Source organism: Podarcis liolepis (assembly GCF_965112155.1).
Source record: "Podarcis liolepis genome assembly, chromosome: 6".
In the NCBI taxonomy this organism is placed as follows: domain Eukaryota; kingdom Metazoa; phylum Chordata; class Lepidosauria; order Squamata; family Lacertidae; genus Podarcis; species Podarcis liolepis.
This window is the reverse complement of record NC_139559.1, coordinates 43,925,750-43,939,721: the sequence shown is the minus strand read 5'-3', so window position 1 is coordinate 43,939,721 and position 13,972 is coordinate 43,925,750. Positions and strand designations below refer to the sequence as shown.

Here is a 13,972-nt window from a genome sequence, read left to right as displayed (position 1 = left end):
CACCTCTGATAATAAATGTTTTCAAACACCTCTTTATCACATTCACACTTGAGGGAAAAATCTGTATGCCTAAAATATAAAGTGCACACCTTTAGAAGAAAACAAAGGGAAAGGGGGGGCAGGGAACCCTGATATACTGTACATGATCATGAAACTTCTATGAATGGAACAAACTAATACACTTAGCCGTGGATCTGTTGCATTCTTTTCCATGTTGCTGTGCAAATTTTATATTAATTGGATGGAAGCATTTCCGCAGGAGGCATATAAGCCTATATGGAGCATGACCTTTTCATTATGCATGCCGGTTGCCATAGTACAATTCTGGGGTCCTTTGCTCAGATACAGAGCCCACAAGCGTCCTCTCAAATAACTGAAGGGGAAACAGATGCACCAAAAGGGGAAATCCCTTGTATGCCAGGTCAGCAGGTAACAAGAGTCGGGAATAAATGGCCCACCCTTTTGAGTCTACTTTGATGTCACATCCATGATTCTCTGGTGTCTTGTTTACAGAATGGTCACTTGGAAAAGTATTAAGTATGGGGGGAAATGAGGCCCAGGAAAGCTACAACATATGAGGGTACCTGAGTAAACCTGATTCTGAACAGCTGACAAAGGTGAAATGAAACAAGATCACAGAACTGGACACAGCAGAAAGAAAAATCTTTAAAGGCTTTCAAAACACTGGGGGAAGGTGCACTACACAATATGTTAAAACACAGATAAAATGTTTCCCATGTGTACATTGCATAGAGATTTTTCTGCTTAAGCAGTCTATCATTTTTCCTAGATAAATTACTGGAAGCTAGGAAGGGTCTAACAGAAAAAACACCAAAAAAATATTAGGAATAATGCTAACTGCTGTCCAAATGATGAAAGCAGACAAATGGCATCCTCTGACAACTCCAAAAGAAAACGGTTTAATAAAATTTGGTCTTTTGCCACAATGATAAAAATTGACGGAAATGGTCTAGTCAAGGGAAGTTAGACAAAGAAATTAACACTTTGAGAATCTATTGTCTTCTACATACGTGAAACATCAACTAGAATTATTTAAAGCCTTTTCACTGCAGTTATACTCAACCACTTACAGAAATGTAAACAATTTTTAATATAAATCCTTAGAAATTAGTATATTTCCTATTTCTTAATACATTTAAAGTATATTTTAGAAAGTAATATGGTAATAAAAGACACAAGCATGGGATCTCCCCAGAACATGTGGCATGGCTCACTTGCTAGCTACCTGAGTTTTGCCACCACTTTCCTTGAATTCTAGTGGCACCTCAGGCATGTGGATTGATATAATGTGGATAACATGAGCCAATGTCTTGCAACAGCCAAGGATTAGCTGAGTGGCTAGGGCAACTCCATGGACAGTCTTCCTCTTTAAAGAATCAAGCTGCCTGCTTAAACACTCTCCATCCCTTCCCCGTTGTACTATTAATTAATAATAATATTACTACTATTAGTAATAATTATTACTTATTATTACTATTAGTAATAATAGCAGTAATTACCAGGGCAGCAGTTCTACAGCAGTTCAGCTTCTCCTGCTGCATTTCCTCACCCTTAAAACCCTATAGTGCTGTCTCATTGTGAATCCTGCAGCTTTTGCTGCTGTAAAGTTCCCCGCAAATTTCCCAGCGCAAAACAAAGTAGATTTGGAACTTGTATATAAGCAGCCATCATAACCAAATATATGACTCATCCTCAGAAAAGCACCACTCACCCACTTCTGTTGCACTTTCTGTGTTTGGGATTCTTACAAAACCAGAAAAACCCATTCCTGGCCTCGCGCAATGCCAGTATGCGAGGCCAAGAAAATAGTGGGGTGTAGCAAGCCACAAGACATCACACTGGTGCACACACAGGAAGCTTGTGTTTTCATCCAAGGTCTGTCACTGAGCTGCGGCAGAACTTCAGGCAATCCCCTTAATTTTCTTTATTCTAATTTTAGTTCAAATATTTTGGTGATGTTCCAATATAAAAAACAGCTAATATTGCACTTACTGAAAACAACTCCCGCCAAATGATGTATTCTTTTCCCCCAGTGTTCATCAAATAAGCCTGAATTTTAATAACTTATCTATGGAAAGGATCAGTTTAAATCAAGGGCTTATCTATCATTAACTGACATGCCAGGTACTCCCCTTGGTGTTATACTGTCAGTATTCTGTTCTTACATAATAGAATGGGTGGCCTTCCCTATCCCTCAGCATCTGCTACATGAGGCAGTGCCTCACTTTGCTTAATGGTAGGGCTAGTGCAGGGCTCTGCTATTTGAGAAAAGAATGGCATTTCCCAAGTCACACTAGATTGTGGCTTTGAACGCTGGGTATCTCAGAAAGATAATCACATTCTTGAGGGGAAGACATCAAAATATTGTGCAACAGCTATGCTTTTGTGGCTCACGAAACTCATTGCCTGGCAGGCACTAAACTGTATGAAGAGGACACAACTTGAACTTTACAATCTTACAGTAATAATAATATATTAAAAAATTGTCCAGTAGCACCTAGAGACCAACTAAGTTTGTTCTTGGTAAGTTTGTTCTTGGGGAAACCTAGCCGGATGGGCGGGGTACAAATAATAAATTATTATTATTATTATTATTATTATTATTATTACTTATACTATTAGCTTCCGTGTGCATGCACACGAAGGCTTATACCAAGAACAAACTTAGTTGGTCTCTAGGTGCTACTGGACAATTATTTTATTATTATTATTTATATATTTCAACTGTGTCAGACCAACATGGCTACTACCTGAATCTAGTAATAATAATAATTAAATGCCAGCCAATTCATTTTTTCCCCTCTCCACCATGTTGAGAAGTCAAACAGATATATTCCTTATTGTCATATGTTCAAATACTTTAGTTCTTTATAGAAGTCACAGTGGGTGCAGCTAACTGGCAGAGTGCATAATTTACTTGAAAAATGTCCCAGGTTCAAGTTCCCGCTTCTCCAACGAAAAGTAGGGCTGAACAAAAATGCTCCCTCACTTGCATGTGCAACCTGCTTTTGGTGACTGATTGAATGCTAGTGAAATTCACCTAAAGATTCAGGGCTCCTTACTCACTGCAGCAGCCTCTTTTAAACTTGTTTGTGTTGTTACCCCATGCAATGGCAGAACCGGGTGCCTCCAGTCTGTCACACTTTTGCAGAGAGATTCAAGCACAGTTAGATTGGTTTCTGCAGTTAGATTAAAAGGATGTTGCCCTAGCACTAAAAATAAATCTGTTTTAAGCAAAAATTAACTCACGTTTTGCAGTTTGGAAAGTGATGGAGAAATACCCTAAAAAGTGTGAGATGAACAAATGACGAATGAGAAGCCGTGTGAACACCCCACAAGTGGATCAGGGTGAAAGCTCATTGTTTTATAACAGTTATGCAAATGTGTCATAACACATGCTCAATGAAGACCGGATACACTCTACCTCTATGAATGCTTTGTGCAAGCAAATCAGGATGAATACTCAATAAACAGGTCCTCTGGAAGAGCCCATCATTTCCCCTTCAGCTGTCCCTTCAAATTACACTACAGTGGTACCTCAGGTTACATACGCTTCAGGTTACAGGCTCCGCTAACCCAGAAATAGTGCTTCAGGTTAAGAACTTTGCTTCAGGATGAGAACAGAAATCGTGCTCCGGCGGCACAGCAGCAGCAGGAGACCCCCATTAGCTAAAGTGGTGCTTCGGGTTAAGAACAGTTTCAGGTTAAGAACGGACCTCTGGAACAAATTAAGTACTTAACCCAAGGTACCACTGTATTATAATGATGTACATAAACACACATTTTCAACCCTCTACTATTTTTCAGGTAGGCTTTTATTTTCTATCTGAAATATTTATCCAGTTAAATATTTATTCAGTTTTGGTTTTTCAAGCCAATCATGTGTGTATTGGGGTTTTTTGGGAGAGTTGCTTTGACTGTCACAAAAGCTAACCAATCAGAATTCACACAATCAACTTCTACTGGAAGTAGGAAGCACCTGCTGCTCCCCAGAATGAGCCTTTTAGCAAGGTTGTATATTTGATTGAAAAGAGATGATTGTGAATCATGTTGTATGCATCTGTATGTACCCTTTTTACACATGAGAGGGGTCAATCGGTTTTTAGTCTCACTCCTGCTATTTATGTTAGCAGCTTACCCTTATTCATATGGAGGAGAATCTGGGGACAATTTGTTTCTAATGTGAATTAGTCTTTCAGGCAATGAAGGTCACACATTACAAAACTAATTGAAGCGTGAACCATATTAAGCCTTGTGTGTCAAAACTGAATCCTGATTGTATGAGCAAGCTCTTCAGTAGTTTATCTGAGGTAAAGACTGGTGTATCAGATAGCGATTAACAAAGACCACTACAATAATCACACACGGCATTGATAACACGTTTCCTGTGGAACCTCAGCCATCATGTTCATGAACAATTAAATGTCTCTAAGGGAAAGCCTGTCCTGTGACAAATTCTTGAGTTTCTGGTGCCTCTGCTGCAGCTCCTTGCAGCGAGGCTTAGCATGACTTACTCCAAAATGCCATGTTCATGTCTAAGTCAGCAGTTCATAGGCTTCTTGCCAAAAACATACTCTATACAGCGGTAGCTGCTAAGCAACTCTGGAAAACTCAGCTAATGCCATTAAAGCAATGAACAAAAGCTGGGGAAGGCTGCACCAAAGCCCACACAGCACAAGTGATGTAAGTTCCATGCAATGCATACAACTGAAGGAGATCTTCATGCCACACTGCTCATATACTTGCGAAGGGTTCCATGTTGGAATCACTGCAACAGCGTTTGCTGCAACCTTAGCACTGCTCCAGCCAGTGGATGAAAACAGTTTTGCGTCTCTCAGTTGTGTGTCACACATTAAAGGCAATTAAGTTAAGCTTTTTTGGCAAAATTGTAAAAAGAAATTGACATTTTTGAGCTATTTTGTAAGGGAAATCAGCAAAAACGACACTGCCAACAAGGGTTGCCATGCGTCCGGATTCTCCCGGACATTTGGGGGGGGGGGTCGATTTCCTCCTGGACACTGCTTATGACTGCAGTGTTCCAGGTTTGTCCAGGAAATTCTGGACATACGACACCCTTACATAACAGCATTCCCAGGGCCTTTCTAGATTATTAGTGTGTGTGCACAACTGTCATTCATTTGCTGTCTCTACCTAGACTTCTTCTGTCAAGGTGAAATCCATAAAATATCCCAGAATTCCAAAGCACTTTATAAGCCAGGCCATAACCATACTAGGCCAGATGTCTGAAGAGACTTGCTGGTTATTCTAAACCTTAACAACTACCCCTCGTTTCAGAAGTGAGCCCTAAACTGCATAGGTTCCTGCAGTCCTGAAATTTTAATAAAGGATGGCCACCACCAGAGAGCAGCAGCAGTAATAACCATGACAGAAGATAGACTTCCTGCAATGTGGTTCTTCCCTAGTTTAAAAAAAAAATACAATGGTGAGAAAAACTGGTGTGTGTGTGTGTGCGCGTGCGCGCTTAGCCAAGCTGTTTTTGTCCGTTGCATAAATCTTAGGTAAGGAAGGGAAAACCAAGTCCAAATTTCAAGCACGTCACCATGCGCAATGCTGCTATAGAATGAAAACAAAGGCACATGGAAGGGGGGAAAAGAAATTAGGATTCACACCCTCCTGCAGCTTCCTGCTGATAAGAAGAATCCCTGGACTTTAGCCACCCAATGTCACTTGGAAAGCATCACTAATACATACTATGGAAATTCTATTTATGTGCTTACAAGGAATGAATATAAAATTCTCTTTAGTACCTCTTAAATAAGTTATATAGTGAAACCACAGCATCTGTTTCATAGATCACAAAGCAGGGATATCCTGATACCACAGAATAACCAAAGTAACAAAATGTTACAGCATGGAATGATCCTCTTTAGTGTTCCAGCAAACCATGGCCCTTTCCAGGATATGCCATTCCATATGCTCCCCTGTTTTCTGGTCTCTCTCTCTCTCACACACACACACACACAAACACACACACACACACACCAGTCAGCCAGCATTCCATGTCCATCCAAGCATGCTCAGTACTCATTTGGCTGTTTTAAAACTTAAGGAGGGCAAGGAAGGTCTCCCTTGGTGATATTTTTTTTTTTTTTTGTTCTTTTACAAATATTGAGGCTCCTCCCAAACTGCTGCTACTGTATGTGGATGGTGCTATTTTGAATTTCTGACTGTATCCACACTCAGCTCTGAACTTTGGAAATAGAGGGAATGATTACTTTAATGTACCGTAAATACATCCCTATGACCATTGCTGGAAAATGATGGCCTCATCCACAATCTGAGGCCATGGTGGAGAACAGTCCAGGCACACTGCAATCCCATGAACCACAAAGTAATATGGGGAAGGTGGTAGTGAGAGTCTCCCTGGCATGACACACACTTTTAACTTATTGTAGCCAGAAAGAAAGGCATATTTTCAGACACTCACAAGCTGCACTTACGAACACTGAATAAATGACTAGTTCAGATATGGTTCAAACATAATGCTTACCCGTGATTTGGCTTTGTTTGAGGGAGCCAGACTGGACCCATCAACTCAATTGTTTCTTCATCCCCCATCGCTTCTTTGTGCTTGGCCTGCAAACCAGGATCCCATCCCAATTTATAATCCTTTGTGGCAAAACAAGGGCAAACCATGGCTTGCTAGTTCAGCAAAGTATGGTTTGCCTCAAACCAAGAAAGAAGGGAGGAAATCACCAGGCGCAAGGGGATAAGAGAATGCATGAGCTAATGCCAACCTTTGGACCCTCCATGTGAAATGAGGGGTGGGGAACCTCTTGTTCTATAGATGTGGCTGGATTCAAACTCCCATCATCCCTGACCATTGGCCATACTGGCTGGGGATGATGGGAGCTGGAATCCAACAACATCAAGAGGACCACAGGTTCCCCAGCCTATTAGCATATGTGTCTCCATGTGTAGAGGCAACATATTTATGTGTGTGTTTGTGTATGAGCGTGTGCACACATACTTTTGTTATTATTTCCTTATTTTAATGAAAGAAAGTAGCAGAACAGTGCAGAGGATAAGGATACAGAGAAGAATAGAGGAGAGGGCACCGTAAACTTTTAGTTTACAGGGCATCTGCTGAAAACTTTAATTTCTCTCTTGAGAGAAATTGCCTTGCATAGCTTTTACTACTGGGGTTGAAAATATACTACTAGGCTTCCTATGCACTTGAGCTGAAAAGCAACTGCAAGCTTTTATGTTATGATATCAAATCAGGCCCTGCCAACTACGTATCACTGAATGACTCAACATTTACAGTCACCGCTCCTTTTCCCTTGTAGTAGTTTGGAATTTCTCCTTTGATACTGACAGGGAATAAATGGTTGCCTCAGTCACGTGTTTTCTGGCTAATTAATCACCTAGTGCACATGGTGTGCTTTTTCCTAGCTCCTGCCGACAAGAACGAGTGGTGCACCATCTCAGTAAGATGCATTGGCACAGCTGTTTAGAGAGCTTATTATGGGTTCAGGGTCTAGCTATCTTTAAAGTGGCACTGGCAGTCTGAGACAAGGGCTCCTTTACCCATAGTTGCACATGTCACTAAATGGATCTTTGAGCCTCTCTTGCCTGATTTTGTGTGCATGTGAGAATGCTGTTCATGCCAGAATTTTGAAAAAGTGGAAGAGAGGCACTTCTAAATGGCATAGACAGGCTTTTTTTTTCTTATTATGTTTTTATTGTAATTTTACTGGTGTTAGCCACCCTGAGCCCGGCTCTGGCCAGGGCGGGTGGGGTATAAATAAAATTTATTATTATTATTATTACCAATGTAGGTTTTCTGTTCTCGCTAAAGATGCCAAAAATTCAAAAAGCATGTGTGAAAGTGGACTGAGAGACTGTTCATACCAGCAGCATTTCATCACTATCTGCCTCAAGCCTTTATGCAAGGAATGTGACATTTTGGGGGCAATCTCAGTCTGTGGCTTTTTCTAGCCATTTTGATAGGATAGTTGGGTCATCTTTTATTTTGAAATCAAATGCAGTTTCTCCTACTGCTGTAGCAAGATGATAGCAAACACCTTTCCTCTTCTAGCCAATGCTAAAAAAGATAAAGGTGCCCCGGTAAGAGTTGCCAAATCCAGGACCTGTCTATAAAAGACCCCAGGTATGAACATTCAGTCACCTAAAACCCCCCATCTCACTTTTAAGATGAGGCAGAGGCCGCAGAGCCTTCCACTTACTTAAAAACAGTCTATGCTATGGATTCTAATTCAAGAGACGAAACTCAGCTTGAGTTTACATCCAAGGAATAAGAGCTCTGAAGGACGGACCGCTCTCATTATTTGCCAGATCCGCTTGTCTGATACAGAGTCACCTGCATATCTAGCATCTGTAAACAGAAAGAAAAGCAAGGGGCCCGAGAAAAAGCAGGCAAAGACCTGTCAACACAGCCCCACTCAAACCCCCATGCTGGAGATGGAGGGCAGCCATGCATGAAGGCAAACAAATATGATAGAGGAAATTAACAGCACAGAGGGGGAGGGAATATCCACACATTGGCCATCTGTTCAGTTCCTACCATGTGCGTTAAGGGGAAAAAAGTCGCCAGGTCTCAGAGCACTTGCCCTCAAAGTGTTCAGAAAGTCACTACAAAACTATTCAGGAAAAGAAGCAGTTTGCAGAATTCTGAAGTTTTCATGACACAAAGAAATGTGCTGAGAGTACCATATCCCATTCTATATAATACCTATATACTAAACACACTTGTGCTGGTTATCAGATTTGCTGTATTTTATTTGGCTGAACTAAATTTTGAACTAAGCTTTCTTCCACTTTTTAAACTGGGCCTTCTCCACTGCCAGTGAAGAGCAGCCCTATGACTATAAATTAAGCAGGTGAAGCCTATCCTGCGCATAGAAGCCAACTCCTAGGGGCCTAGGTCGTTTCAGCCCCCCTAAAATATTTGAGGGGGCTGGACCCCCAAAGCTGATGGGCATTGCCATTCAAGTGGTGGGTGTGAACCGCGTCTTGTTATCAGTTATGCGGGGCTTACATGTCCGTCCCCCCAATATTTTATTCAATTTGGCACCCCTGCTCCTGAGATTTTATTTCTCTGGGTTGGGCCACAGCTGGAAGAACTGGAGCAGAGGGAGTAAAGGAAAGTTGGCAACCCTACTCCGGAGGAAGCCACAGGCCTTGATGTCCTCTTGCCTCGGACCAAGGCCTGCAGGGTGAGACACGTGAAGGCACCTCTTCCCAACACGGAAACAGCCTGGCTACAAAACAGCGCCGCGGGCGGACTGGGTGGCTGCTCGCAGGACGCGCCCGGTATCCCTTTGCGCCACCGTCTCCTGACAGCGCACGTGGGAGCTTCCCGGGACATGGAAATTAACAACAATGAGCGCTCATTAAACTAATGAGAAGCCTTGCAGCGCTTGTCATCGGGAACTTCCGTCTCGCGCCAAGAACGAGGCAAGCCCGGCTCTCGCGCCCAAGCCCAGCGCGCGCCGACGGAGCGCAGCAACCAGCGCAGCCCGACTCCGCCCCCGCGCCGGACTTTGCAAACTCCGCCGCTGCCCCGCTCGGAGCAGCCGGCACTTTCCCGGCTTTCGGCAGCGGCAGTTACGTAAGAGGCCCCCCGGCGGCTCCCCTCTAAGCTGCTGGCGGCGCTGCTGCTAAGGCAGAGAGAGGAGGGCAGAAGTGAGCAGCCCTTCGCCAGCCCCTCTCCGCCTTGGAGCGGGTGGAGTTGAGCGGTTCTCCTCCCTTCCCTCCCCCCCCCCCACCAATTGTTTTGCTGCTTGACTTCTCCGGTTCCGCCATCGGCTCTCCCCTCCCCCGCGCTCCTCCCCCCCCCCCCCACACACATTGACAGTTCCCGGCAATGGGTCATCGGCGTCGTCCCCCCTCCCGTCGGGGTGGCGAGAGTCGACTCGGGACCCAAGCACACTGTGACGGCTCCAAAGCCGGCTTGATCTCTTGCAAAGGAGTAGGTGGGAGGAGAGACGGCGGAGAGAGCTGCTTGCCCTCCACGGTCCACCCGCACCTGCCTCCCCTTCTCCGCGACCCAAGTTACGCATACAAACTTCTGGATCCCACGACGCGTCTCTTTCCCCCCCCCTCGCTCCCCCGCACTTTCCTTCCGGCTAAACACAAACTCGCGACCCCCGCTTCGACACCTTCTCACTCTTCCACCTGCTCCGCTTTAAGGCGACCTCGCGCGCCCCGTCGGTGAAACGGAGCGCTGGGTCCTTTAGGGTTCTCCCGCCTCGCTCCCACCAACCACCTCAACCGGGGGATTTCTGGTTATTTTTTATTTTATCCCCCACCCCCAACGCACACACACAGCGGGTGTTGCTGCCGCCACCTCGACGGGCAGTTCACACGCCCGCCCGCCCCAGACGGCGCCTCTGGAGATTGTAGCTTTTTTTGCCTGTAAGTGGCACGCGCGTCCCGAGTCTGCCCGCTCTCGGCGTACTTACCCTCCCGTGAAGGTCAGAGTCGGCTGCGCAGCCACTGGAGGGGAGGGGGAGAAAAACACGCCACTTCCCCAGCCACTTGGCCAACTCGGCTCAACTTGGGTGCCCTCTGCTTGTCCCGCCGCTCTCCTCTGGCTTTTCTCTTGGCACCAGGTAGTTCCAGCTGTTGCAATCCTCTCCTGTGCGCTGCCAGGGGTGCTTTCACCCCCCCCCAGGACCCCTTACGGACAGCTCTCCCTCCCCCTCATTTACTGTCACCTTCTCGCTCTTCAACTTCCTAGATGTACCCAAGAGAGGGCAGCACTCAACCATGGCTGGCCACGCCCCCTTTTGCGTAGCCTGCCGGGAAATGTAGTTCCCGAGAGGTCCTCTCCCAAGCGGAATCGCGCTCGTTCTCAAAACAATTCCTGGCAGCGCCCACGCAGGGTCGGCGGTAGGCAGGCGCCCGCGGTTTTGCGTGTTCTTTACGCGTTCGTTTTCTCTCAATTATCCACCCTGTCGTGAATGAGATGCTGTTAAATGAATGTTACACGACTTGAAAACGGCAGCTTAAGAAACACTGTAACTGAAATGAGATAACTTTATAAAAACTAATGCTTTAAAAGATAATATGTTGCCACTCCCAAGCAATTTGGAGATGATTGTCAACACAAAAGCTCCCCAAAGGACAGACTACTCTGCTGATCAGAACAGATGCTCCCTAATTTTAAATATGAGATCTGATTGAAGAGAGAAAGGACAAGGTGCCCTAGAGTTTTTATTTACTTGCTTATTTATTGCATTTATATCCCACATCTTTCTCTTAGGAGCGCAATGTGACATATATGGTCCTCATTTGAAACACACAACAACCCTATGAAGTAGGCTACAGTGAGACTCAGTGAGTTTCATGGCTGAGTGAGGATTTGAACCCTGGTTTTTCAGGTCCTAGTCCAACACTCTAATCACTATACACCAATAGGGTAGTGGAAAACTTTCCTTTCTCCAAGAAATATCTGCTTATAACCTTGAGGCTGGAATACATGAGTTCAGAATGAGTTGATATAAATTGCACAGGAAAAGGTGAGAATGCAAACTGTTCATATAATACAGTGGTGCCCCGCAAGACGAAATTAATTCGTTCCGCAAGTTTTGTCGTCTAGCGAATTTTTCGTCTTGCGAATCACGAAATCCCATAGGAATGCATTGAAAATCAATTAATGCGTTCCTATGGTCAAAAAAAGTCCAAACAAAGCCAAATTTGGTACAACAACAGTTTATTAACTGCTCTTTAAAGTCACACATACTGTAAAGAGCAGTTCAAAAATTGAGGGGAAAATAAATTAACTTTATAAACAAAACATGTCTTTGTTTTTAGACAAAGGAAACAAAGTCGCGAGACGTTTTCGTCTTGCGAAACAAGCCCATAGGGAAATTCGTCTTGCGAGGCAAATCGAAAACGGAAAAACCTTTCGTCTAGCGAGTTTTTTGTCTTGCGAGGCATTCGTCTTGCAAGGTACCACTGTATATATTTACAATAATTTCTCTCGAGAAGTTCTTTCAAGAGTTGGGAAGAGATCAAATGTGCCAATCCTATGAGCATTTACAAGTACACTCTATCTAAAATCATGGCCACAGAATGGCAATTGTTTAGATCAAGGGTGGGGGGCTTGATGTGGTTACAGGCCAGATCCTTAACTTTTTTTATAGCCCCCAGTTTGACAACTGGGCATAGCTACTCACCTGTCATCAGCTGGCCAGCTGGGCCTCACAGCACAGCACAGGTCTCTTGGCATGGCATTTGTACCACTAGAGGAGGTACTGGGAGCAACTAAGGGGGGCAGATTGTTGTGATTTTGCCTTGTTCGTGGGAACCAAAAAAGACAGGAAGATAATTTCCTTAAGACGAGTATCATGAATGAGTAACCACAGCATTAACATTCCAAAATTGTTACTGAGCCGTTGATTATAAGAAGTGGTGCTTCTAATTACAATGATGCACAGTGAATGACAATGTATAACCATTAGGACTGAATTATATAATCTTTCAGTTAGAGTAATCTATTTAAAGCATTTTAACTGCTTTAAAAGTGCTATGTATTAATTGGATGGCAAGTTATTTTAAAACTAGATAGATAGACACACACACACACACACACACACACACACACACACACACACACACACACACTGTAGGTTAAAGACACCATAGAAGATGCATTCTGTCTTCTCCATCACACTATATGGAGCATATATTCACATCATCTAAAAACAAGGGAAGTATTCCCCCCTGGAAACACACACCTTCAGAACTACCGTTTTTATTTATATGTGCGATTTAGTCAACTCAAATTCATTCACAGATTGATTTAGCCCTCATAACAATGGTAGACAGCTGTATACAGTGGCAGCTTGGGTTACATACGCTTCAGGTTACATACACTTCAGGTTACAGACTCCACTAACCCAGAAATAATACCTCGGGTCAAGATCTTTGCTTCAGGATGAGAACAGAAATTGCGCGGCAGCAGCGGGAGGCCCCATTAGCTAAAGTGGTCTTCAGGTTAAGAACAGTTTCAGGTTAAGAACGGATCTCCGGAACAAATTAAGTACGTAACCAGAGGTACCACTGTATAGTCCAGCCACAACATCTCAGCAAAAAGACAGAATTATCATTGTGTCCCTATAAGCAAGGATCTCAGATCAGCTAGCAATTCAATGCTAGCAATTAGGTGGATGTATGAAAGCATATCTCATCCCTGTGGTAAATTCCTGTGTTATGGAACATATCCTCTCCTCTCTAACAGCCCATTTCAACAAATTCTCCTATCATGAGTTACATATGTGTTGCAATAAAGTTGTGGACATCATTCACATGTATGGATGAAGGAAAGGACTAATGAACAGGTGTGGCAACCTCTATAGGCCTGTGATAAACTTCAAAAGCATCAAAGGTACATGAATGCCTACCCGTGCCAGTAACTGAGACACCTGGAGAAGCTTTGAAACCCTAAAGTGTGACTCAGTGTTGTTTAAATCCATGGCTCGCCTCTCAAGTGAGGGATGGAGACATTCCAGAGATTTGTGGGAGACCTCACAGTTATATTGCCAACCAGCTAATAGTAGGAAATAATAATACACCAAAAGTTGGAAGAAAAGAGGTGGTGTGTGCCTAATGGGGAATCAGTTGCTTAAATAATAGCAGTTGTTGTTATCTGTGCTTAATCTGAATCAGGGTTCAATCCTGGAGCCTATTTTGACCTCCAGGATTCAATGGTGGTCTGGCTCTCAGAGGTGGTCTGGCTCTCAAAATGTTAATGATACCTTCCTGCTCACCACCTAGTAGTAATACTAGCCAGTTGCTTCCCTCATCCCCATAATAGCATAAGAAGTGTGCTATTTACTGAGCTGAATCCTAGAACAATAGGATCCAGAATGCAGCAGTCTGATTGGTCCGCAGGAGCCACCCAATCCAGCTCCAGGTGGAAGTGAATCAGTGACCTGATTGGCCTGCAGTGTGATGGCCT

General features: G+C 43.9%; 1 protein-coding gene across 2 annotated transcripts in view; it reads right to left on the bottom strand.

The window, feature by feature from the left end:
* The window catches only part of TFEB (transcription factor EB), a 73,225-nt gene extending 62,468 nt beyond the window's left edge, over positions 1-10,757 (bottom strand). For both annotated transcript variants that reach the window (XM_083510838.1, XM_083510839.1), the window contains exon 1: positions 10,470-10,757. The gene's annotated coding sequence lies outside the window, so the exon portion shown is untranslated. The remainder of the gene's footprint in view (positions 1-10,469) is intronic.
* Between the last annotated feature and the right edge of the window lie 3,215 nt (positions 10,758-13,972).